The 26,059-nt window shown below is 41.6% G+C and overlaps 1 long non-coding RNA gene across 1 annotated transcript; it reads left to right on the plus strand.

Annotated features, from left to right (window-relative positions):
- Positions 1-18,361: 18,361 nt before the first annotated feature.
- On the plus strand, positions 18,362-19,410 carry LOC144770808 (uncharacterized). Its single transcript, XR_013599033.1, has 2 exons — positions 18,362-18,479; positions 18,989-19,410. It is a non-coding gene; the product is annotated as an uncharacterized LOC144770808 (long non-coding RNA).
- Positions 19,411-26,059: the final 6,649 nt, after the last annotated feature.

The raw sequence follows: 26,059 nt of genomic DNA on the forward strand, positions 1-26,059 counted from the left end.
ACGAAGACTCTTTCAATGCCGCCAAGGAGACCATAGAATGTCCTGCTTTTCCCAAATATGTAGAAATGTTGAATGCGGAAATTGAGCAGGAAGCAACAATTGCAGCCGAGATTGCCAGAGACAGTTCTCAGGACAGTCAGAGTTCTGCTTCATTGAGTCAGGATCCACTAGGAGGACCTGTTATCGAAAATGAAGCTGCCACTGCCATGAATGAAGTGTAAAGAGCCATGGCACATGCTCAGGAGGATGCGGTTAACTTAGAAGAGTTGGAAAGACAACTCAACGTTGAGCAGAGGAAAATATATGACGAAGTTACCATGCAAATTGATCATGGATTAAGTCATGACAAGAAAGAGTGCTCATGTACGTCGTTGAAGCCTGTCCGACTGTACGTGAGTGGAGAAGCGGGAACTGGAAAAAGTTTCCTCATTAAAGCAATTTCATGCTATTTGCAGGAAAGGACAGAGTCATCGCTGTCTTGTGTTGTCACCGCTCCAACTGGACTGGCAGCACATAACATTAAAGGGATTACTTTACATCGTTTACTGATGCTGCCAGTGGAGCATGACAACAAATTACAATATCACAAGCTATCTGGAGATGCTTGTTTTGAAGTTTCAAGAATCTTGAGGAAAATGAAACTTCTTATCATTGACGAAGTAAGCATGGTTTCCAATGTCATGCTTGCCTTTGTGCATTTGAGAATGCAAGAAGTTCTCAAAACAGAGTATGATGTGTTATTTGGTGGCAAACACATCATTGTTTTCGGAGATCTTTTGCAGCTGACACCAGTGAAAGGGCAACCTGTGTTCAAAATGCTCACGCATGAAGATACCAGGAAGTGCCTAGGCAGCATTGGCAACGTCAATATATGGTTAAACTTCAATTATGCTGAACTGCATGAAAATATGCGTCAGGCGAAGGATGAAGTTTACAAGACTATTCTACAAGATGTTAGAATTGGAAAAGTGACCGAGCATGGGAAAGAAGCTTTACATGCACGATTACTGTCAAATTTATATCCAGAACAAGATGTTGTGCCTGAGAATATTTTTCAGAAAATTACTGATAAGAAATCTGGAATATGTTTGATGCCAACTCTTGCAGAATGTGCCAAATTCAACAACAAAATGTTGCATTTAGAAAAGCAAGAGATTGTGAAACTGGAAGCTATTGACAGAGTAGAGCATATGGGATCAACAATTATTTTGTCTGAGAATCTGAAAACAAAATTGGATTCATTAGAGAAGAGTATATCTAAAACTGCAGGTTTTGAAAAGACTCTGAATGTGTGCTTGAACTGCCGTATAATTTTAAGAAGGAATTTACATGTTGAAAGAGGTCTGGTAAATGGATCAATGGGTAATGTTGTTGATTTTGTAAAATACAGAAATAGAGATGGAATCGAATTTTTAAAAATTAAATTTGATGGCATTGAGGAAGTACAGCTAATTGGTCGTTGCTCTGCTAGATTTTTGCTTGTAAAAGACTTATATGTTCGCCGTAAGCAGTTTCCTGTTTGCTTGGCATATGCGGTGACAATCCATAAATCGCAAGGTTTAAGTGTAGACTGTGCATTGGTGAATATTGGCAGTTCTGTGTTCAAGGAGGGTATGGCATATGTGGCATTGTCACGAGTTAGAACTTTATCGGGATTGTACTTGATTGAGTGTGATGTCACAAACATTTGTGCGGATCTAGATTGTGTTAAGGAATACAATAGGTTAAGAAGAGAGTATGCGCCACATTTGCCTCAGTATCCTTTGTTTGAGAAACGTGTGGTAGGCCGGAAACGAAGAAATGTGACCAATACTGGGGAGGTTGTAGCAAAAAGACGAAAAGTCGATGAACCTAAAATTACAAGCAGAAACAAAAAGGATTCTGTTGAAGATGTTGTTGGTTTTCAATTTGAAAACAGTTCTGGTGTCAACTGCTATGCTAATGTAGTGGTTAATGTTTTGTTTTCTCTAGAAAATGTAAAAGAAGAGATTGTGGTCAATTCTGATCAAAGATTTTGCAGTTTGTTAAATTCTGTGTTAGAGAAATGTAGCACTGATAGAACAAACATAGAAAGTGTGTCTGAAATTCGAAATCTGTTAGACAGATGTTCAGGCCAAACACAATTCTCTCAAAATATTCAGCAAGATTGTCAGGAGTTTTTAATGTATATGCTTGATGTATTGCATGCTGAAGGTGTAGATGTAGATCAGCTGTTTGGGCTTTCTTATCAATGGCAGCATGACTGCGAGAACTGTATGGTATCAAGTACTACTAGTGTAGACTCAGAAAGATTTATATATTTAACTTTGCCAGACAGTAAATCAGTCTCCTTTAATAAGCTAGTAAAAGCAGCTGATCACAACATGGAGTGTAGCCAATGTAAATCTGAAATGATGTCCACATTATTTATACGAACATATGGCCAGTATGTCATTTTAATGTTCCAACGATGTAGGCCTGATGGAACAAAATTGACAACTTTAATTAAAAATTTTGTAGCTTCGCAGTTGTCAATATCAGGAAGGACTTTTGTAACTGCAGCAATTATATATCATGACGGCCCTTCAATAACATCAGGACATTACACAGCTTATTTAAAGTCTAGAAATGGCTGGTCATTCTGCAACGATTCTGTTTTAATTTAAAAAAAAAAATTGCCGTATGACCTTAAAAACTCTTACCTGGTGTTTTTAAAACCAAAATTTTAGGGAAATAATCTCGGGATGTGCTCTGTGGAATTTCAAGAAGTTCTAATGGCTCCTACACAATTTGGCCTTGAGGATAAGTGTAGTTCAGAGACGTAACTTCTAACCATAAGACTGGACGTCATGGAGAAATAAGTGCACTTTGAATGAGTTCAGAAAAACTATTTCTTTTTATAAGCTAATTGAAGCAGCCAATCAAAACATAGAGTAGAGGGAATGTAAGTCTGCAATGCTGTCTACTGTTTTACATTGCTTTGTGATTGAAAGTGATGTAGAGAATTAAATAATTGTACTAGTCATAGAGTTAGTGTAAGTCTGCTTCATAGTAAGCAGTATCAGTGTCATAGGAAATGTAGAACATGACTGAGCAAGAAGAGGAAGATATTACTATTCCTGGATTGTGAAAATGATCTTCAACATTTTAATTCTGAAAGTTGCAGAAATGCCAAATGACGGGATTGGCTTACAAGAAATCCAAGAGTTATAAATGGCTCTGACAAGATTTGGCCTTGTGGAAACTTGTGGTAGAGAGCAAGAAGTCATTTATTGCATGTAACATGTTTTTAAAAACGATGGAGATTTTCTTTCAGAAAGTGGCGGGCTGAAAGTAATAACAGCACAACAGAGTGTAAGCTGTTCTTAGGACATCCTTTGACGTCATGGAAAGTAAGTTAACTTTAAGGAGTTCTGAATTCTGATTTGTTATGTTGTATGGGTTTTTTAAACACAATCATTTTGATTGTGTTTTTTTTTCCCCGCTGTTATATGATGAATACCTTCAAGTCACTGTTTTTAGTGAATTTTGATACATTCTGAGAACAGCAAAAATAAACCATTTAACATGTATAATTAATTCTGTACTGTTTGCATTTATGATGTATATGTAGAACTGTGTAGGAGGCATGGAGAAGGTGAGGCTTCTGTAAGTGTCAAAGTTGTTGCATGCAGTGCTGCGCTTCTGCGTATTCTTTCATATGCTAGACTACATCTGCACAATGAGATACCTAAGCAAAGGAAACACAAGTGATGTGATTGTGAAATGAGCAAAATAAATTGCACGTATTTCATTTACATCACCTGTGTTTCCTATCATTACGAAGCACATTGTGTAGATCAAGTTTAGGTCTGTCCAGGGAAACATAGGAGGTTTGGACTTTGTTCAAGAGTGCAGTGGACATGACTCACTTCATTGGTAGACCTTCACATATATTATGTCCTCTATTCTCTTCAACAACTCGAAATTTCATCTGCAACCCTGAGTAGGCCTCACCTCAAACAAACCTCTGGATAGGAGACATCTTATTGGCATCCTGAAGCAATTATTTAAAATTTTAGTGTCTTGCGACACTTTTCTGAGACAACAGCAATGCAAAAGATGCACCATGTTTTAAGATAGGCCTCACTTCATCTGCATCAAGATACTGTTAGTTTAAAATGTATATCTTTAGGACTGTGTAGGGGGCCTGGAGAAGCAGAAGCTTCTGTAAGTGTCAAAGTTGTTGAAAAACTGTTTGTCCTTCAATCTTTTCCCTTGTCTTTTGTAATTTTTAAATACATGTTTTAATATTTTTCAAATGTTTGTTCTCTCTTTCACAGATTGAAAGTATAAAAACAAAAAGTGAGTAATTTAACGACAATTATAAGGTAAATGTTTTGTACTCTTTTCGTTACATTTCTATCACATTTAACTTCTATTAGTTCCACTGCTTCATTACTTTAACCCTCAGTTTCCTGCCTTTGCTACTTCCCTCATTCCTTTCTCTATTACCTACTTACTCAACTCCTTCCACTCTTTTTCTCAGTCCCTCTCTTCTCATAGTTCCTCACTCTTGTTCACTCACTCCGTCTCTATTACTCTTAGTGTCTTTGACTGATCACTCTATCACTATTTGTTCATAATGCTTTCTCTGTGTAGTTGAAGCACACTAAGGGGCATATTATGAACACAGCCAATACAATTATTGCTCTTTTTATTGGCAGAAAACTGGTGCAAAAGTGGTTTTAGCGGCAGTTTTCTGCCGCAAAAGCAGCTTTAGCGACACATTTCTGCCAATAAAAGCTGCAAAACTTGTATTGCCTATGTTGATGATATGGCTCTATGTTACTTACATTTCTTTGCTATTTCAATTAATCTTTTTCTGTTATTTTTTGTTTTCTGTTTTCTATTTTTTCTCTCTGTTATTCCTCATGTTTTAATCTTATTTTGAACATTCACTCACATTCTCCAAGAAACTCTTCTTTGTTAATGTTATACTCTCTTTTTTTTCTTTCACTTCGTTATCTATTTTGTTTTTCATAATTATACCCTCTTCCGTCTTTTCTTCGGTAAATAGATCTATTAAACAGTATCTCTTCTTTACTCCCTATAGCTGTCTTTCTTTTAACATCACTCTCTGTTTACTTTCCTTATACTTACTCTTTTTAAAAAAAAAAAATTTTTTTGGTTAGGTCCGCGTACCGGGAAGCTAACCGGGAAGCGAACCAAAAGAAATAGAGCTTGCCAGAGTGCTAAACATTCTAGCAATTTTTTTTGAAAGGGAAGGTAGTTCTGAAAAGAACTTTTTTTAAAATATTTTTGTTGTTTTATATTTTTTTTTTATTTTTTGAACATTTTTTGTTTTTTTTGTATTTTTTGAACGATTTTATATTTTTTTTGGTTTTTTTTTGGGGGGGGAAACAACAAAAAACAGGCATTGAAAAGGGCTCAACAGGAGCAAAAAAAAAATTACTGGGGGCGGTTAGGGCAATTATGGTGTTCATACGCCAGGTTGATAGCATTTATGCTCATATTGCCACATGCTAACAACGCACGACAGTGCATACAAGTGTGGATCATGTGGCCAAAATTTTCTTGTATGTTTGGCACAGTTTCCCGTGCCTCTGCTGGTGTCAATGAAATGGATATTCTTGATCTGGCCACAGGAGTTGATCTTGGATTTTCCTGCAAATCCCGTATTTCCGCCCGGCTATAATTGAGTGGATGCTTCCTTGTCATGTGCCTGTGCATAGTATGGTTGCCATAACTATATTTCTTATCCATCCCTCTGGATAATTTTTCTTTACAGATGAGGCAGGTGACATACCTCGCATTCACTTTTTTTTGGCCAGGAGGGATCGAATAAAACTGCCAGATGAAACTGGCTTTCTTATGGGAAACCCGGGGCACTTCTTCTAAGAACTGTGGTTATTCTCCCTCCTCTTCATCCATTTCTTCCTCTTCCTCCTCAGTGTTGGTCATCACCTGGGGAGGTGGTCCTCTCTTCCCATGAGGAGGTGGAGGTGGTGGTGGGGGTCCACCAGCTGAAGCAACTACTGAAGCCATTTCTGATATAGTAATAAAGGTCTTCCTCTCACAATGATGAAAGTCAGAGTGAGGAAAGAAGGAGGGGTTTTCATCATTTGGGAAAAACAATACTTCTCAACCAATGAAAAGTGTTATTTTTAGGTCACCTGACCTAGCCGTACATCATTATGAAACCAAAAGTGAAATGAACCAATGAAAAGTTTTATTAACAAGTCACATGACCTCTCACGCTCATGTTACGCGCTGCGGAACGCGCCCCGGTTAGCTTCCGGGTCGCTGAGCTTCGCGCCTCGGTCCGCGCCCCGGGACACTTCCGGGTGCGCTAACGCGGTACGTCACAAGACGCATTACGCGACAACGCGATACATCGCGCTTTCGCGACGCGCCGCGGATCGCTTCCGGAGAGCTGCGTTTCGCGCCTCGGTCCGCGCCCCGGGGCACTTCCGGGTGCGCTAACGCAGTACGTCATAAGACGCATTACGCGGCAACGCGATACCGTCACTATGTTGATTTCTTACCGGTTCGCGGACCGGGTCGCGGCATCAATTTGAGCTAACGGAAAGCTTCCCGGTTCGCGGACCGGGAGCGAAACAAAAAAAATATTTAAAAAAAATTATTAATAAACATATAAAATATATTTTTGGATTTAAAGAAGAATACATTTTACAGCTATAGATATTAGCTTTTAAAAAACCAATGAAATTCACTGAAAAAACCATAGGTTATAGACCATATATAGTTAGGAATTAGCATTTACAAAACCTTGAAAATTCACTGAAAAAACCATAGGTTATACACCATATATAGTTAGGAATTAGCATTTAAAAAACCTTATTTTACTCACACAAAACCAATGAAATTCCATATATAGTTAGTTGTACTAACTATATATCGCGCACCCGCAATCCACTGCTGATCATGTCACATATTACATCATTCATGACATGGTCAGTGACATCACTGATGACATCACTGATGACATCTCAAATGACATCACTGATGACATCACTGATGACATCTCAAATGACATCACTGATGACATCACTGATGACAACATCCAGTGTCTGTATTTTTCTGTAAAGTTAAAATATGTCTTACATATTTAAGAATGAGTGGATGTATAAGTGTCTGGATGAAGGATTTAGTAGGTGCATGACTGACTGTATGAGTGAGTGGTTAAATGTGTCTCACTGAGTGCATGGGTTAGTGACTAAACTGTCTTAATTTGTGCATCATTATGTCTGTTGTTCTGTAAACTGCTGCATGTGTTGATCAGTAGCTATATGAGTAACTATATGGGTTATTGATTGGTTGCCCAAGCATTTGTATGGGAGACTGAGTGTGTGTGTGGGTGGCTGGGAGGTGTATGACTCTGTGCATAGATGTATGGGTTCAAAAGTGCATGTGGAAACAGCTGTATGGGCGGTTGACTGTGTGCATGACTGTATTGGTGAGTGAATAGATATCTCAGTGCTACATGTCAAAGTAAGTACATATGTAAAATACAGTACATGTGAGAGTTGACATATATAAATAACTGTGCATAAGAGCCAGTGAATGTGTGAGTGGCTGTATGGATCATTGTGCACTTGTATCCAGGATTGTATAAGTGAGTAAATATGTTTTAGTATATGTTTGAATAAGTAAGGTGTGTATAACTGTATAGTTGTGAAAATGGAGGTGTGATTGATTCTTTGCATGACTGACTAGGTGTGTAAGTAACTCCATGGATGAGTGACAGTCTGTGAGTGTCTGTTTACACTGAGTGTATCTAAGGTTATATTAGAGTCTGAAGAGGTTCATCGTATTATCACATGAATGATGTCATCAGTGATGTGATCAGTAATGTCAAATGAGATGTCATCAGTGATGTCATCAGTGATGTCATTTGAGATGTCATCAGTGATGTCATCAGTGATGTCATTTGAGATGTCATCAGTGATGTCATCAGTGATGTCACTGACCATGTCATGAATGATGTAATATGTGACATGATCAGCAGTGGATTGCGGGTGCGCGATATATAGTTAGTACAACTAACTATATATGGAATTTCATTGGTTTTGTGTGAGTAAAATAAGGTTTTTTAAATGCTAATTGCTAACTATATATGGTGTATAACCTATGGTTTTTTCAGTGAATTTTCAAGGTTTTGTAAATGCTAATTCCTAACTATATATGGTCTATAACCTATGGTTTTTTCAGTGAATATATATATATATATATATATATATCACACACAATGAGTCGCCCCAATAGAGATGCCACACACAGAAGGGTGTGCACACAAATGCCACAGGCAGTTGCCTTGTCAGCGCCTCCCTTCGCTTGCTCCTTTTAAAAGCCAAACTCGTTTTGAATATCTGTGTACCCTTGATCAATGGAAGCTTACATATCTTTAGTAACGGAGGCAGCAAAATGGATTTATTTAATAAACAAGTCTCACCCCAAATGGGCGTTGGCATTATGGTTGTTCTAGTCCATTAAATGGCTGCATACGTGTAGTCCTGATGTTAAAGCCCAAATGGATTTGCATACTCCGAACTGGATTATCAACAGTAAAGACATGTTTCAATAAATTAATGTCCCAAGTGGGTGAACACAACAGGGGAGCCCCCCGCACTGCTTCCAATATGTACCTGTATATAAAATCAATTTTTGACACCATATTCTGTGCACCCAATATTTTGGTCATCATTATTTGTGAGACCACCATAAATTAAAAACATTACATGTATGTATCTGCCCAATGAGAGTTCAATGTTGCAGATACCATTATGGAAAGAGGTCCAAAATTGAAGAATATTGCAACTGTGTGAAATTGGGTAGTTGATTAATTGGGGTTGTGATTTCTTCTCAAGCATCAGCAGCAATGTTTGTCAGTGTTAACCACAAAAGTCACTAAATCAACTTGTGCTCAACCCTCTGGTAGCTTGGCTCAAAAGCAGTCAGACTTAGCTCAGAAGCAGTATGTTAAGTATTTATGTTGCACACAAAGAGTAATAAAGTGAAAACCCAAACCATGAAAAATCCCACACCAATTTAGATAAATAGTGTTATATTCCATATAGGTACCCTTATTTTTAAACAAAAACAATTTTTTTTTTTTTTAAACTATTAACGTACCAGTGTTAAGTCAACCTAGTAGTACGTTGGGAATTTAACTATGTCGTCCATTCGGAAGAGAAGTGGGTGTTATATTCCATATAGGTACCATAAAATAGGACCAGGTAACTTCATAACCCTTCACCTATATTCTTTAAGTATGGGCTGAAAATCCGTTCCGTTCGCGGAATTTGCGGATTTTTGGCAAATTTGCAATCCGCGAATCGTGCGAATTTTCCCACAAATCCGCAATTTGCAAGCTGGTTGATTTTTTTGCTTGGTCGCGCTTCAAAAATACAATATCGCGCGTGCGGCGTTGACTTACCGTGATTCTGAGTTCGCTGAGTTGTTTTTCCTCCCGGTTTGCTTGCGCTGCACCATTTTGGATTTTAGTGCGTGATCGCGTGAGACTTTTTGACCGCGAGTACGTCATAGGGGCCCGCCATCTTGCACTGCGAGAGTTTGAGAACGCGACTACGTCATAAGGGCCTGCGATCACGCATCGCGGGAGTAAACAATTGCGAACACATAGATGCGACGCGCAGCTGACTTCTGGTGGGAGATTTGAACAGCTCGCTTTCCTGAACTTGCAAAAATTGCAATTCTGCACAAGAAATCTACCGAAGGCAGCATAAACCTTCTGAAAATGATGATTTGGATCAGAATAACTCCTCAGATTGACATTTGGCTGCACTTTTTTGTGCAAGGAGTCCATTTTTGTGGGGGTGGAAGGAAGGAAGTGCCCCAGAGTCTCCAACTTCCTGTTCCTGTCCAGCAGGCTCCTCAGAGTGCTTTGTCCATGTCCTGGTCACTTTTCATTTGGATCTGGAGCTGGAAGGATTACTCTTTGTGGCTGCTGCTGGATATTTGTATTTGAGGACTTTTTTGGGATCACTTTTGGATTTGAGATTTTACAAGTAAGATGGTGTTGTTTGTTTGGGGCATTGCAGTTGCTGCAACTACAATTTTTAAACTTTTTCACAACTTAAAAAAATATATATTGTGGGTAGGCACTGTATCCAGTAGGCACAAGAGATTTGGGACCCTCTCTATGGTTAATTCAATTGACCGGGGATGAGAGAGGACAATACACAAACAATGCTAATAAGGTTCCCCCGTGGTCAAATTATAATTTCTCATATGGCAAAAACTCACAACATTAAATCAAGACCCTTCAAATAAATACAGGTACGACAAAAAATCCCTTATTTCATTTGTACATTTTTTTTTTTTCGTTATTGTATCAAAAAATATTTTCTCTTTTTTTAAAACTTTACTTATGTATATATCCTTTCACAAACATAGATAATAATCCAATTCATATTACAGTGTCCATACAATGTGTTTGAGAACATACAGTACCTTACAATAAAACCTAATACCCTGTTTGTCACACACCAACCAACATATACACTTACTCATACATACCACTTCACAAAAATATAAACTCAAAAAAAGACTCAAAAAAACCTAAAAAAACCACAAAAAAACCCATTTCTACGGCTGAGGTAACACAGATATTGTTTGTGCAGTATCAACGCCAGGTCTACGCGCGTTTCGGCGGATACAACCACCTTCCTCAGGACCAGACCAGATAGAGTTTAACTCTACTCTCTTTTTTGTGTGTACAGGGTACCTTCAATATATAAACACCTAGCTGTGTCCAGTTTCTTTTGCGTGTGAGTAATAACTATTCCTTAGTGATAAGTAAAAAAAACAACATCGCCCCAAAATTATTCAAGCTATGTAGTTGTGGGGACTATTCATTAATTTGGTATGTGGACCAATTCATGCAGACGTGCTGTATCGGCTTCTCCTGTTGGTTTCTCCCAGTTTGATCTCAAGTCTGTCCCTCATGGGCGGTTCTCTATTTGCACGTTTGAGAGCAGGCGAGGCACCTATTTTTCTATGGTTCGTGCTCCTTGTCACTTTTCTTAGTTCAAAGGGAGATGTCAGCTTCATAGGTCATTTTCTTACCATGATTAGTCACAATCACTTTCTTTAATATCTTAACTCTAGGCATTCGCAGAGTCTTCTCGCGTCTTCCAAGTCGACCTGTATAGTCCTCCTGCCTCGTCGGTCGTGCTTCGTCCCGCCCATGAGTGACAGACTTGAGATCAAACTGGGAGAAACCAACAGGAGAAGCCGATACAGCACGTCTGCATGAATTGGTCCACATACCAAATTAATGAATAGTCCCCACAACTACATAGCTTGAATAATTTTGGGGCGATGTTGTTTTTTTTACTTATCACTACGGAATAGTTATTACTCACACGCAAAAGAAACTGGACACAGCTAGGTGTTTATATATTGAAGGTACCCTGTACACACAAAAAAGAGAGTAGAGTTAAACTCTATCTGGTCTGGTCCTGAGGAAGGTGGTTGTATCTGCCGAAACGCGCGTAGACCTGGCGTTGATACTGCACAAACAATATCTGTGTTACCTCAGCCGTAGAAATTTTTTGTGTGTGTTTTTTTGAGGTTTTTTTGAGTCTTTTTTTGAGTTTATATTTTTGTGAAGTGGTATGTATGAGTAAGTGTATATGTTGGTTGGTGTGTGACAAACAGGGTATTAGGTTTTATTGTAAGGTACTGTATGTTCTCAAACACATTCTATGGGCACTGTAATATGAATTGGATTATTATCTATGTTTGTGAAAGGATATATACATAAGTAAAGTTTTTAAAAAAATGAGAAAATATTTTTTGATACAATAACGAAAAAAAGAAATAAAATGTACAAATGAAATAAGGGATTTTTTGTCGTACCTGTATTTATTTGAAGGGTCTTGATTTAATGTTGTGAGTTTTTGCCATATGAGAAATTATAATTTGAACACGGGGGAACCTTATTAGCATTGTTACTGTATCCAGTAGGCCCAGGGTTAGTCATGGGTGCATGATACAACTGTTTCTGTGAGTTTTGTTGAATTTAAATATAATTTAGGTCATGGAATTGAATAGCTCACTGGTATATGTGGATTTATTTTAAATTTTGGTGTGCATGTAAAGCCACACTAGCCAGTAGGCCCAGGGGTACTAAGTGTGGTGCATGGACCAAGGCTTTCTGTGGGGTTTCTTGAATTTAAACATCATGTAGGGCATGGATGGCATTGCATTGTGGTGATTTTTGTGTGTTTTTCGATTTTTTGGGGTGGTGTTGGGGCCTGGCCATGTGGGTGGGGGCCATTTTGAGGCCTGGTCCAGGCAGGGCCTGGCCATGTGGGTAGAGCTCAAGGGGTAATTTTGAAGCCAGGCAGTGTGTTTTGTGCCATAGGCCTGCACCCAGTCTGCCCTGCTTTCATCCATTATGCCCAGGGGTATTCAGTGTGGTGCATGGACCAAGGCTTTCTGTGGGGTCTCTTGAATTTAAACATCATGTAGGGCATGAATGGCATTGGATTGTGGTGATTTTTGTGTGTTTTCCAATTTATTGGGGTGGTGTTGGGGCCTGGCCATGTGGGTGGTGGCCATTTTGAGGCCTGGCCAGGCAGGGCCTGGCCATGGGGGTGGGGGTCAAGGCAGGGGCCATTTTGAAGCCAGGCGGTGTGCTTTGTGCCATAGGCCTGCACCCAGTCTGCCCTGCTTTCATCCATTATGCCCAGGGGTGCTCAGTGTGATGCATGGACCAAGGCTTTCTGTGGGGTCTCTTGAATTTAAACATCATGTAGGGCATGGATGGCATTGGATTGTGGTGATTTTTGTGTGTTTTTCAATTTATTGGGGTGGTGTTGGGGCCTGGCCATGTGGGTGGTGGCCATTTTGAGGCCTGATCCAGGCAGGGCCTGGCCATTTGGGTGGAGGTCAAGGCAGGGGCCATTTTGAAGCCAGGCAGTGTGCTTTGTGCCATAGGCCTGCACCCAGTCTACCCTGCTTTCATCCATTATGCCCAGGGGTGCTCAGTGTGGTGCATGGACCAAGGCTTTCTGTGGGGTCTCTTGAATTTAAACATCATGTAGGGCATGGATGGCATTGCATTGTGGTGATTTTTGTGTGTTTTTTGATTTTTTGGGGTGGTGTTGGGGCCTGGCCATGTGGGTGGGGGCCATTTTGAGGCCTGGTCCAGGCATCGCCTGGCCATGTGGGTGGGGGTCAAGGCAGGGGCCATTTTGAAGCCAGGCAGTGTGCTTTGTGCCATAGGCCTGGACCCAGTCTGCCCTGCTTTCAACCATTATGCCCAGGGGTACTCAGTGTGGTGCATGGACCAAGGCTTTCTGTGGGGTCTCTTGAATTTAAATATCATGTAGGGAATGGATGGCATTGGATTGTGGTGATTTTTGTGTGTTTTTCGATTTATTGGGGTGGTGTTGGGCCTGGCCATGTGGGTGGGGGCCATTTTTAGGCCTGGTCCAGACAGGGCCTGGCCATGTGGGTAGGGGTCAAGGCAGGGGCCATTTTGAAGCCAGGCAGTGTGCTTTGTGCAATAGGCCTGCACCCAGTCTGCCTCCTTTCATCCATTATGCCCAGGGGTACTCAGTGGTGCATGAAACAACTCTCTCTGTGTGGTCTCTCTTCTAATAATGTAAACATCCATTTTTGATTAGAAATAATTGCAATTTTTATTTTTGGTCTTTCCGTTTTTGGGTGTGTTGTAATAATAAGAAATGCCTAGTTGCAAATAATAATAGAAGCACGACACATCAAACATTTATTTAACTGATGTTCCTCTGGCTTCCTTTGCTTTTAGGTACACAAAGAGAAAAATGAATCATCCTCATCGTTCATCATCAGTGCCAGGAAGAAGTCCTGCTGCGGTGTGTGCAGCACAACGTCACGTGACGTCACATGTTGCACACATACAACTCTGCAACACGTGCAACTGCGGCCTGCTGTTCTGACATCTGAAGAAGATGGGCCCAAAGAAAGGTGGCCGTAGCTCCTCTACCAAGAAAGTTGCCAGTGCCACTGCCAGTAAGAAGGAGCAGAAGAAGCAAGAGACGCCACTTACCAAGGAGACTGGTGTGCCCACAGACACTTTTTTGGGGAAAAAAAAACTACGCCTGCAGCAGCGGGGTCCGCCGGGGACCAAGCTGGGAGCAGCACCTCCGCTTCATTGGGCTCGGTGCCACCACGCCAAGTTAGGTCCAAGGCCATGAGTGCTGCAGAGGCAGCCACTTTAATTGCTCAATCACCATCGACCAGTGATGTTGGCTCATCGCAAGAAAGTAGCATCCAGTCAACGCAGGGTGTAACTCATCTGACGAGTGTTCAACAACCACAGCCTCAATGACAATCACAGGTGCAACTAGTACAAGCGCAAGTACATGTGCAAGGAGAGGCGCAAGTAGAGGCACAAGTAGAGGCGCAAGTAGAGGTGCAAGGAGAGACGCATGGAGAGGCGCATGGAGAGGTGCGAAGAGAGGCGCATGGAGAGGCGCAACTAGAGGCGCATGGAGCGGCACAACTGCCCACAATGCTTGTTCCTCCAGAAGTAGGGGCACATCAGTAAATCGAGATTCAAGCGGAGGTAGCAACCGAGGAAGCCACTCCTCCTGGTGATGATCCATTGTCTTCCAGATCCCCAGCAAGAAAAAGGTCAAGGAGGGTTACTACAAGTTCTTCCTCAAGCCACCTTCCTTCTGATGAGGGACAATATTCCAAGAAAATGCATTTTCAAGCCGCTGCTTTCGATGCGCGGAAAGTAGCACCTCCACCACCAGCAGACATCTCCAGTCCCCAGTTTGGAACTTCTTTAGTGTTAGCAAAAAGGCGGAAAACATGGTCGTTTGTTCGATTTGAAAAACTGTAGTTAGTCGGGGTAAGCTTGGTACCAACTATGGTACCGGAGGCCAGAGAGGTCATCTCCAAAAACACCACATTATCACTTTGGAGGCGCACCTATGGAAGATCGGGAAGCCAAAAGTACAACAAATCCAAATGTATCCATTCATATTGCATCTGATTATGACAATGGGCTGATCGTGCAGAGGGGAAGTGAAGAAGCGACAGACATTTTTTCTGGTACACCCAGTACCCCTGGCAGCAGCACTTCAGTGGTAGCGCCCACACCCTCTACCCCAGAAACATGTATGAGGCAGACTAAGAGTCTGGGAGAGACACCAATGCGAAAAAGTACATCAATGAGCCTAACTGGGTTGATGAAGACTGCATCATCATCACCCTGAACTACATTGACAAAATGAACGCTCTTCTTTCCTCCTCAGACCACTATCAGAGAGTAATACACAACCCTGAGAATACTCTCAAACAACACATATTGGGTCTGGTCAGTGAGGCTGTAGAAACAGGCCTCATCTGTGAGCAAGAGGCAGAATATCTAACCCCCAGCCACACCCGCTTACCCATCATATATGGGGTTCCCAAAACCCATATAAATGCGGAAAACCCCCCATTGAGACCCATTGTCTCCACTATCGGGGCGGCCACTGAGCCGCTGTCGAAATATCTAGACAGATTCCTCAAGCCTATGGTGAGCGACCTTGAATCCTTCATCAAGGATAAAGGACATTTTATCGGCAAGATCGAGGGTATCGGATATCTAAATGACAGAGAAATACTGGTCACCTTGGATGTGGAATATTTATATTCCAATATCCCTCAGGAAGGGGCCTACAACACCATTGAAAAGATCCTAGCGTCCAAACCCGATATCATGCAAGCGACATTCATTCTTCAATGTTTGAAGGTGGTCTTAAATGAAAACTACTTTGAATTTAACAACTAGATATTCAAACAAATCAAAGGAGTCAGCATGGGGGCCAGCTGTGCCCCCAGCATTGCCTGCCTTTATGTAGGAGAATTTGAACGGACCCACATCTGCAATGAAATGGCCCCCTTCCATGAAAACGTGACCCACTGGTATTGTTTTATTGACAATGTTTTCTTTATATGGAAGGGGGACCAGGACAACCTAAACAAATTCCTCCTTTGCTGAATGCGGCGGACACCAACTTACAGTTTACTATGCATACGAGTAATGAACGGATCGAGTTTTTGGACATCTGGGTGGAACACCAAGTTGAGAAACTTCAGGTTTCATTATATACGAAACCCACAGCAAGAAACACCTTGTTACTATACGAAAGTTTCCACCCCCGATGCCAACGTGACAGCATACCCTACAGCCAGTTTATCCGCATCAGGAGAAATTGTTCTGATGTAGGAGACTTTTTACATCAATCCGACATCCTCAAAGCTAAACTCCTTCATCGTGGATATCCGGCTAAATCGGTAAAGGATTCGTTTAAGAGGGCCAGATATACTGACCGGGAATGCATGTTTCAAACCAAAGAGAAAGAAAACCAAGACCAACTGGTTTGCATTACCCGCCACTCCAACCTAGACCACAAACTGCACCAAGCAATCAACTCCAGCTGGCACCTACCTAATCTTGAGAAGGATAAACCTTCCTTACCCAGACCTATCTTTGCTTTCAAACGAAATAGAAATCTGAAAAACTTCTTGGTTAAGGGTAAGCTACCTAAAACGGGTAAGGTTCAACAAACTGCCATTGCAAATATGAGTCCCATTTTCAGAAACCATCGATGCGGCACTTGCCAAGCAAGCCCACATGCTATTGTGGGAGATAAGATAACCACACTTCACCGCTCGATATCGGTATCCCGCAATAAGAGGCTGACCAACTGTCGCACGAGCAACATAATTTATGTTATCTTGTGCCCGTGCAATCTCCCCTATGTAGGAGAGACCGGACGTGAGTGCCGCTTGCGGATCGGCGAACATAAATCCAATATCAGGTTGAAGAAGCTGACGGCCCCCATGGTATCCCACTGGTGGGAGAAGAAACACAGTGAGAAAGATCTGAGGTGGTCCATTTTGGAAAAAATCGAAGCCAAACCTGGAATAGATCCCACTGCTCTCCGTAAAAAGAGAGAAGTATTTTGGATATTTATTCTGAACTCAGTGAACTGTGGATTTAACGAGGAGTTTCCATGGCACAATGCCATCACATAGTGCCTTAGCCTCCCTGATCGTTGTTGGTTTAAACTGTCTCCACTCAGAACCATCCACAAATTCGGATCCATTGCTTTTTTTAAAATCTGTCTTTGAAATCTGTCTGACAGGGGATCATTTAAATCTCCCCTCTGTCTTATCTGACATGGAAGTAACTTTATAAATTAGAGCGAAAGCCTTCATAGAATAAAGATCCAGTTTCCTTCGGGAACATTTTCATCGCATTAACTTACCCTAAAAACTACTCCATTAATGGCCGCCGCCCAGAGGATGGTAATATAGTCCGTCCTCGATATCTAGTTACTTCAGCAAATAAAAAACGGAAGTAGCTGCGAGACTACCTTACATCTCATATTTAAACCCACGTCCACAACGTAGCCATCTTGGACACCGGGTGGATGAACTACCAGCTGAATCCTGCGAGGTATAAGGACCATAGGATCGAGGGAAATGAGTAAGTACGAGGAGGTCTCGTGGCGCATACTGAATACAGGAGTCTTAAACTTGAATCTGTAGGTACGTGCAACACTATTAATGCGTGTGCACTTGATTTCTTTATTCCCCTTTTTCATTACGGTTAGACCTCTGTCATCCACTTGAATAAATCATCTGCTCCGTTAGAACCTTACTATCGACACGAGGGAACCGCCCACGCAGACCACACGATGGACGTGCAATCGAGAACCGTCTGTGAGGCCCCCCTATGTAATTGAACGTGTAAGTCGAGCTTGGTTTATTTAGAAACTTCCAACTAATCTACCAGGACGGCAGTAATAATGATATATTAGCTGTACCATGTCCTTTGCCTGTCTCGAGTAGTTTATTTTGACAAACGGAAATATGGCTCGAAGTTTGTATGCTAAAACTCGGCGACCCCACCCCTATATATCGCATATATATATGCTTTGTTCCTCTTAAAAAGCGGAGCCCTGACTGTACGTTTATTTTATGCAAAATTTAGTTACAGAGGAAACAAGATACTCACGACCGAGCCTTAATCCTGTTTGATTTCTCGGAGGCGAACTGACGAAAACTTGGCTTCACGCTAAGGTAAACTAATTATGAATCATGCGTGTACTGCTCTCTGGACCCTAACGTGTTTTCAACAGGGTAAATAGGAACGAGTGAGAGATCGAATCAACGATTGATTAATTGTCCAGCTCTAGGGGGGCGCCTCACCCTGAGAAGAGGTTCCCTGCCTCTGACAAAAAAGTACTTCCACGCTTATTAAAGGGACCTTCTGAACGAGTCATTTCTTATATATGACTTAGCAAGCTGTTTTTAAGGTTGTTTCCGCTTTTTTCATCAGCCCGTGAACCTGATATTAAAGGTCCCCCTTTATACCAGACATCTTACCCCATGACCCCCTGGTGTCCCTGATTTCTGAATTGAGGAATTCGCAGCCATCCTCTGGAATCTGAATCAAGGTGAATGAAGGGTGATACAGGCGAGAATTAAATTAACTCAGCGAAATTACGAGGCCCACCTGGTCTAAACCCATAGGGTCCTCTGAAAACTGTTTTTCACAAACACATGGTATGCATGGATGTATGTTTGAGTAGAAAACTCCTCTGTTGATTAAAAGAAGGATGAGTGGTGGTTGTGTATAATCACATAGGGGTACCTGAGTTAGCTGGAGTGCACTGTGTGCTTTGTAGATCCTGTAGGGACTACCTAGAGGAGACCGCTTGATCCCTTGAACGCAAGCGTGGAGTTGGAGCCAGGCCACACACACACAAAAATTTATTTTTTCCTTTTTTTTTTTTAAAGAAAGCTATATAATGAGAGAGAACTGTTACATATAGTAGAAAAGAGATATACAATATATATGTTGTAACAATAGATGTTCCATCTATACTATGTAAAAATGTTAGATGTTTCTGTAAATGCTTATATAAATATATGTACATACATATGTTTGTTTTTATCTTCACAGCGGTGTGTCCCACACATATTGGTACCTCTCTGCCCTGATGAAGGTGTGGTCCTTATGGGCCTTACACCGAAACGCGCGTCGGCGTGATTCTAGGGAGGGATGAAACTCTATCGGACTATGACATCTGGATTCTTTTGACTTTACTTCCCCTCAGTCAAAAATAATCCCCCTCTTTGTTATTACAGCTTGATCCATCTGAGTTATACCAACTGGCATTGACGTACTGTATTGTGGAGTGTATGAATGTTTGCTGCATGTTATGAATGGGTTTTGATTGTTGATAGGTATAATATGTGTGGGACTCTTAGTGTGATTTATCAATCTTTTTCTCCTATATATACACACATATGTGATGTGTTTTTATCTCAATGAATTTATCAGAAAATCAACTAAATATTTAATTAAATAAAATGAAATTTTGAGAATATAAACTTGTGTGGTGTATGTGTGGCTCCAATTCCCACCGTATAGTCGTTTTATATAAGCAGGATCCCCTTGTGGGACCTACATTTATTCTTGGGGCAGGGTTTCTGTTTTCTTTGTTGCTAGTTTACCCCGTATAGCCTGCCCCCCCCATCATTGAATCCCGTTGGTAACCCCCTTCTTTTGAATTGCATCATCATCATCATCACGTATGAAAATGGTCCAGACCACCATTAAAAGCATGTTTTGGTCGAATGAGCCATTTGAACGCAACCACCCAACGGCACGTCTTTATAATGCAATGCTGGCTAAAATGTTAGCGTTGGACCTTCTCCCTTTTTCTTTTGTGGAAGGGGCGGGTTTTCTAGAATTTGTGGCAACATTCTGCCCTAAATGGAAGGTTCCTAGCCGGTCCTATTTTGCCAGAGTTGTGGTTCCAGCACTACATCAAGATGTGCTGGAGGTGATTGGGGCAGCTTTGCAGAAGAGTGCTGTTCACACTATCCACCTGACAACAGTCATGTGGAACAGTTGCCAAGTCCTTGATTACATGTGCATCACTGCATACTGGGTCTCTTTTGCAGGGGTTAGAGACAAGTTATATGCAGGTGTTGACACGGACACAGTTTTTCAAGCTACTTGGAAACATGCAACAGGAGCCATGTTTGCATTGGAGAAATCTCATACTGCAGTATACCTTTTGGATGAGTTTCAGAGTAAGGTCTATGAATGGCTGCATCCAACAAAGCGCATGATTGGTTATGTTTCCATGGATAATGGCAGTAATATAGTTAGGGCCATGAATGATGGTGGCTATTTCAGAGTGTCGTGTTTGGTGCACAGTATTAACATTGTTGTTCAAGATTTCTCGAAAAAAGAAAACACAGTCAGCAAGTTACTGACCACCTGCCGAAGAATCTGCACACAATTCAGCCATTCTTTTAAGGCCCGGAAGCAGCTGAAGAACATGCAACGTGACCGGAGACTGCCAGTCAGAGAACTCATCCAGGAGGTGGTAACACGTTGGAACTCAACCTTCTACATGCTTGAGCATCTGTCTGAGCAGTTCTTGGTAATCAATGAGTATGTCTTTGCACTGGGTTCTACTATAAGAGACATGAGGCTAGAGTTGGAGGAATGGAAGCTAGTGAAAAGCCTGACAGACATTCTTCGTCCTTTTGAGGTCTTCACGCTTGAAGTCAGCAGGGAGGACTGTACTTTGGGCACAGCTATCCCATTGTTGTGCATGCTAGAGCACCAACTGAAGGTGGTGTCTTCAACTTTCAAAGGTGATACTGACAAGCAAGACACATATCAGTTGGCTGTGAGCTTATTATCCCGCCTAGTTGACAATGAAAGGCTTAAAAAAATACATACAGAACAACATTACATTTGTGCCACTATTCTAGATCCACGGTACAAAAAGGCAGTGGCCAGCAAAGCATTCATTCCTTTTAATGAAGCAGATGTTTCAAAGTACAAACATTGGCTAGCTCTGTCAGCCATTCGGTTAAAAAAAGAGCGGCAGGAAATTGAAAGACCCGGCAGAAGTACTACTGAATCAGCAGGCCATCCGGCGTCAAGGTCCACTTTCCCTCACAGCCGTTACCTACACCAGCAACCGTATCATCATCCTCACCTGCACCAGGCCCAGCCATAATATTGTCGGAAGTGGATTCGATAATTCATCAAGGGTTTGCTCGTTCCAGTGCTGATGCAAAGGCCACAGATGGTACGCAAAGTGGAGCACCCCTGGAGAACCTTGAGTGGATGGTGCAGGCCTATCTGGATGACCCAACAGAGGTCTTCTTTAATCAGAACCCATTGCTGTATCGGTATAGGAAAAGGGGTCAATGGCCACTGATCACCAACCTGGCTCTAAATTATTTTTCTTGCCCACTCGCAAGCGTGTCTTCTGAATGTGTTTTCAGTGCTGCTGGTGCCATTGTAACTTCAAAAAGGACCCGTCTCTCGCCCAAATATGTGGAGAGGTTGACAAGGATTAAGATGAATCAGTACTTCATACCACCAGATTACAAAATACGTGAAACCACACAGGAAGAAGAGGACACCGACTTAGGTGATGGAAGTTCTTCTCTGTTAGCTGACCTACTCCCATCTCAATTCACAGAGTTTGAGGACGAGCTCTACTTCCCTGACACCGAGCCCTGAAACTGACTTCCTTTTTTTTCGTCCTGACTCCTTATTCACTTTTACTCCTGTGTGTCTTTCTTTGTTTTGCAACTTTTACCATCCACAACAAAACTCTAATCACAACAAATCCATCAGCAGCACTGTCTTCGTCTAATTTCCATATTGAAGGTGCCGCTGTGTCTGTGATCCTGAAGATCACAAGTTCACAACTCAGTCATGCTCCTCTATCCTCTACCTCCAGACTCCCCCTATGCATTTCCCTCAAGGCAGATGGCTGGATTACGCAGAATGAAGAAACTGTCACTTCGTAGACGAGTCCCCTCAAAAGAAGTAGGACTGGAATTAGTGTCTATATGGTGATTGCTGACAGTTACTTCTGAAATTGACACGAGAGTCTGCCCTGTGGGCCTTCAATTTAAGAACAAGATGCGGACAAAAAGTGGAACAGGTAATGAATAATGAGATGGCATGCAGTGGACAGCACTGGGTGTCTGGCTCTGATGAAAGCAATTGATGTTTGTTTGTTGTGCATGAAATGAATCATATGTCTTCTGTTATTATTTAATCTTTTACACACTAAATGTAACTCAAGTCTACTCTGCTTTTTTTACAATTTTTAATTAAAATTGTATTTCAACTGCAGGGGCCACTACGTTGCATTTTCCAATATGCAAAATGTCCTAGGACTCACTGTTTGCCAATATACCATGATGATGAGTGTTGATGATCAAAGTTAAATAATATATCTTTTTTCTTTACAGTCACTCATTGGGATGGATGGATCATCATCGTCGGTTTACAGAAGAAATATGGCCAATTCGTAGGTGGCCAACAGGTAAACCAGTCAACAACAACTACCACAGCAGTACTACATGTCTGTCTAGTCGTGGTATGGAGTGGTCGAGCCAGTGTAGTGTTGTTATAACATTTTGGCATGTATATTTCTGCCATCTTTGTAGGCCTGTAACATTAGTGGGAGTTTCAGGAATTCTACTAGCAGCTCAACTGGACCAACTTTACTTTTTCTCAACAACGAACTAACACCCTTTTTATTTTATTTGGTAAACCACCGTCTTGACTTGAATTTGAGTTTCACCCAAATGATATATTGCAATGCATACCACACATGCATTTACTCATTCACCCACACAGGCAGTTATTTTTTCTTTCTCCTCCAACCATCCTTGCTTCAAGCAGCCATGCATCTGATTCCTTCCTATCAGCCACCTCTGCCTGCATTCAAAAACACGTATCGTTCTTTACAGTCATAAATGTTACGACTCGCTCGTCCTTCCTTTCACCCTTCTTTCCCTGTTCGTTTATCACGTCCCTCAAGTTCATCTGATATGACTTGGCTTCACGATAAAAGTTTCCCAGCTGAGTTGAAGTCAAATAGAGTGGGCCATTGCTCACTCGAGAACTACAGCCGCTAATGCTATTGATAAGTCAAGGGTGACTGTCTTCTCCGTAATTGGCAAAAATGTAGTTCTAAATTAGTAACTGTTCTTAACAGTACAGTGTACTTGTACTAGTGTACTGTCTACTGTACAGTACATCATACAGTTCTTTGCAAGCCTACTCTAAAATGTCAATAAGTAAGGAGTATAATAACTTACCACCATCCGCCGCTGCTGAGCCATCCCCCACAGCTCCTCCTGGTGGCACTTGTGATGCATTACCCCCTGGAGTGGACGCCTCCGCACTGCTGGCACTGGTGGTGGTGGTAGTATGTGCCGCATCCGATGTTGTGACGCCTAGAAAAAACATATCATATTTTTAGATGCCACACACCACCCCTATTTCGTCTTGTAATGGAAGAAAATGTTAATACATAACCAATTTTTAATTATTGGGAATGAAAAAAAGTGACGGTTTTGGGGAGGGTGTTAACCTTTTATATGCTTAGCCATTACATTCTACACTTTTTGGCACGACTGATTAATGCTTGCTTTTTAACGTGCACCATTTTTCTAATTACAGACAGAAGATTCCATTGCCCTTCTGCAAACAAGAGCTTTTCAATTCACCACCTACTCCTCATCACCACCAGTACTTGAAGTTCAAACAAGGTGAGGGCTCCCGCACAGTTATTCTAATAATTAGATGTGTTAAGTTGAGGTATATTGATTCTAGGGAAGGGTGTTTAAACTTTAACGTCATCTATCACCACTGCTCGCTCGGTATACTGCGCTATTAAAAATAAATAAATTGTTTTTTTATTTCTTATTTAAAAATAAAACTTTAAAACTAAAAAACACTGTGTGGTTTTTGTTCACGAGTGGAAGGGTTTGCACTACTGCACTTTGCAGGCATGCTTCCATGACTCTGATAGGTCGGGACTCAACTGTAGTCTTCTTCTGTTCTTCTGGGTCGTATAATCATTGGTCAGACACACTAGATACTCTGTCAGGGGATTGAGGGTTCAACTTCTGTTTGGACTGAGGTGTGTGGAAAGTCGAACTGCACCTATCATCAACAATGTCCTATTTCTCTTGTCCATACTTCTGTATGTGCAGTATAGTCCCTGAAACACTAGCGGTATGGTATGTCAAATCAAAAAAGCCAACTACTAGCTTATTCTTGGTGGACACATTGACATTTTGTTGTTGGAAATTGTCAAAACACTTACATTAAGAAGACTGGAATAGACAGCAAGGGCAACCTAGAGGACTGCACTCAGTGCCTAGAGCTATTGCTGGATCAGAGTTTTGTTTAACACCGTTTGCCGACTGGGCAAGCTTAGCTACCTACACAGACCGAATCATAATAATCGTAAATAGTAATAGCACAGAGAGTGATAGTAGAGGCAGGATAAGAATGTAGAAACAGTCTAAAAGAAGATCAAAGACTAGTTAGGGAAGGATAATTATTAATATTAATATTAACATTACAATAGAACAACTTACTGGGGTCAGCAGAAGAGACCTCGGAGGACCGATCTTGCCCACCTTGTTCCGCCGATGTCGCTGTCGTCCTCTTGCCCCTGGGAGTTGCTGATGATCATGAAGTAAACACAAACATGAATGATTGTTTTTTTGAAATATTTGATTTCTTTGACCACAATCTAAAATTATCTCGGGCAAACAAATTACCAACAATTGCACTACATGTATTGGCCTATCTGATCTGGTCTACTAGGAGGATAGTACAGTATTGCTGGATTTGCAGACCGTCTACTTGGCAAGTTATGTAAATCATTAACTAAAGCAACAACAAAAAGGTTCTACTACGACTGCCAGCACTCAGCAGCACGCGACATGACAGAAACAGTCCATCATCATGATTGTAGACCACTGAAAAATGTCCTACTGCTAATAACAAGTCATAATATACTCAATCTATCAATCCACCACTATCTCTTCTTCTAAGTGGCAGCAGGAGTACAAAGGAAGGACTAGACTTGAGTCTCTAGTCTCTCTAGCATTACGCAGTTCTGTAAAGTACTACACTCATACATAATCAGGCCAAATGACCACAAAGTTGCAAACAAGTAAGCATAGTAGCAATGCCACTGAGCAGGTGAGCACCTGCAATCACAGAAGCTATAAACATTAATTTACCTGCAATGTAATCGAATCAGCAGCATTCTTGCTCTTCGGGAAATACATATATTAGCAATATAATAACACAGAGCAGAAGAAAACAAAGTAGTTATTAAATAGCTACTCACCAAGCCCAGGGATCTCCACACCTAGCAGGTCGAGCAGGTCCTGCTCCTGGTCAAAGAGGTCCGCCCACCGGTGCGTCGCCTGATTGTAGGTGCGCTCCGACTCCCTAAACATAGCCCGGCACACCTTATCCCAGAGCTGGCGACGCTCCCGGAGGTCATACCCTGCACCGGGCCTGCTGCCTGCTGCGACGGTCTTCGGGAGGCGGCGCTGAACATAAAAGATAAGTGCGGCCACCTCCACCGCGCTGAAAATCTCCTGGGCGAATACATCCTGCATTGCCCGCAAGGGAGCCGGGTACGGGGTGCCGGACCCTTCCCCTTATTCTTCCCGGCTCCCTTTGCCATGGTCCTGGACAGGAATGGAAATAAATAGGAAAGAGAATAGGGAAAAAGTAAACAAAACAAAAGAGTTAAAAAAAGTAGTTTTAAAGTAACCAAAAGTAGAAAAAAACTCAAAATATAGATGTCGAAAAAGAGAGGGATAAATAATGAGTAAAAAAGATTTTAAAAAGTTCAAACAAACAAAGGATTGCAAAGATTAAAGCAGGATAGAAAAAGCATGCCCCGAACCATACAATGAATGAAAAACAAGATGGCCGCGCCCAATGAGGACCGCGTGGGTAAGTTCGCGTGATATTTCCCCTGCGAACACGCAAAAACGGACACGATGACGTAATTGCGCCCCACACGTAGGAAATGCCCAACACGAGCATGCAACTAGCACCCGGAAATGGAAATATGCAACGCGAACACTGAAAACAAGATGGCCGCGCCAATGTACGACCGCATGGGTAACTTCATGGTCAGCGCGCTGAAAAAAAACC

This window comes from Lissotriton helveticus, chromosome 1_1 (genome assembly GCF_964261635.1).
Source record: "Lissotriton helveticus chromosome 1_1, aLisHel1.1, whole genome shotgun sequence".
In the NCBI taxonomy this organism is placed as follows: domain Eukaryota; kingdom Metazoa; phylum Chordata; class Amphibia; order Caudata; family Salamandridae; genus Lissotriton; species Lissotriton helveticus.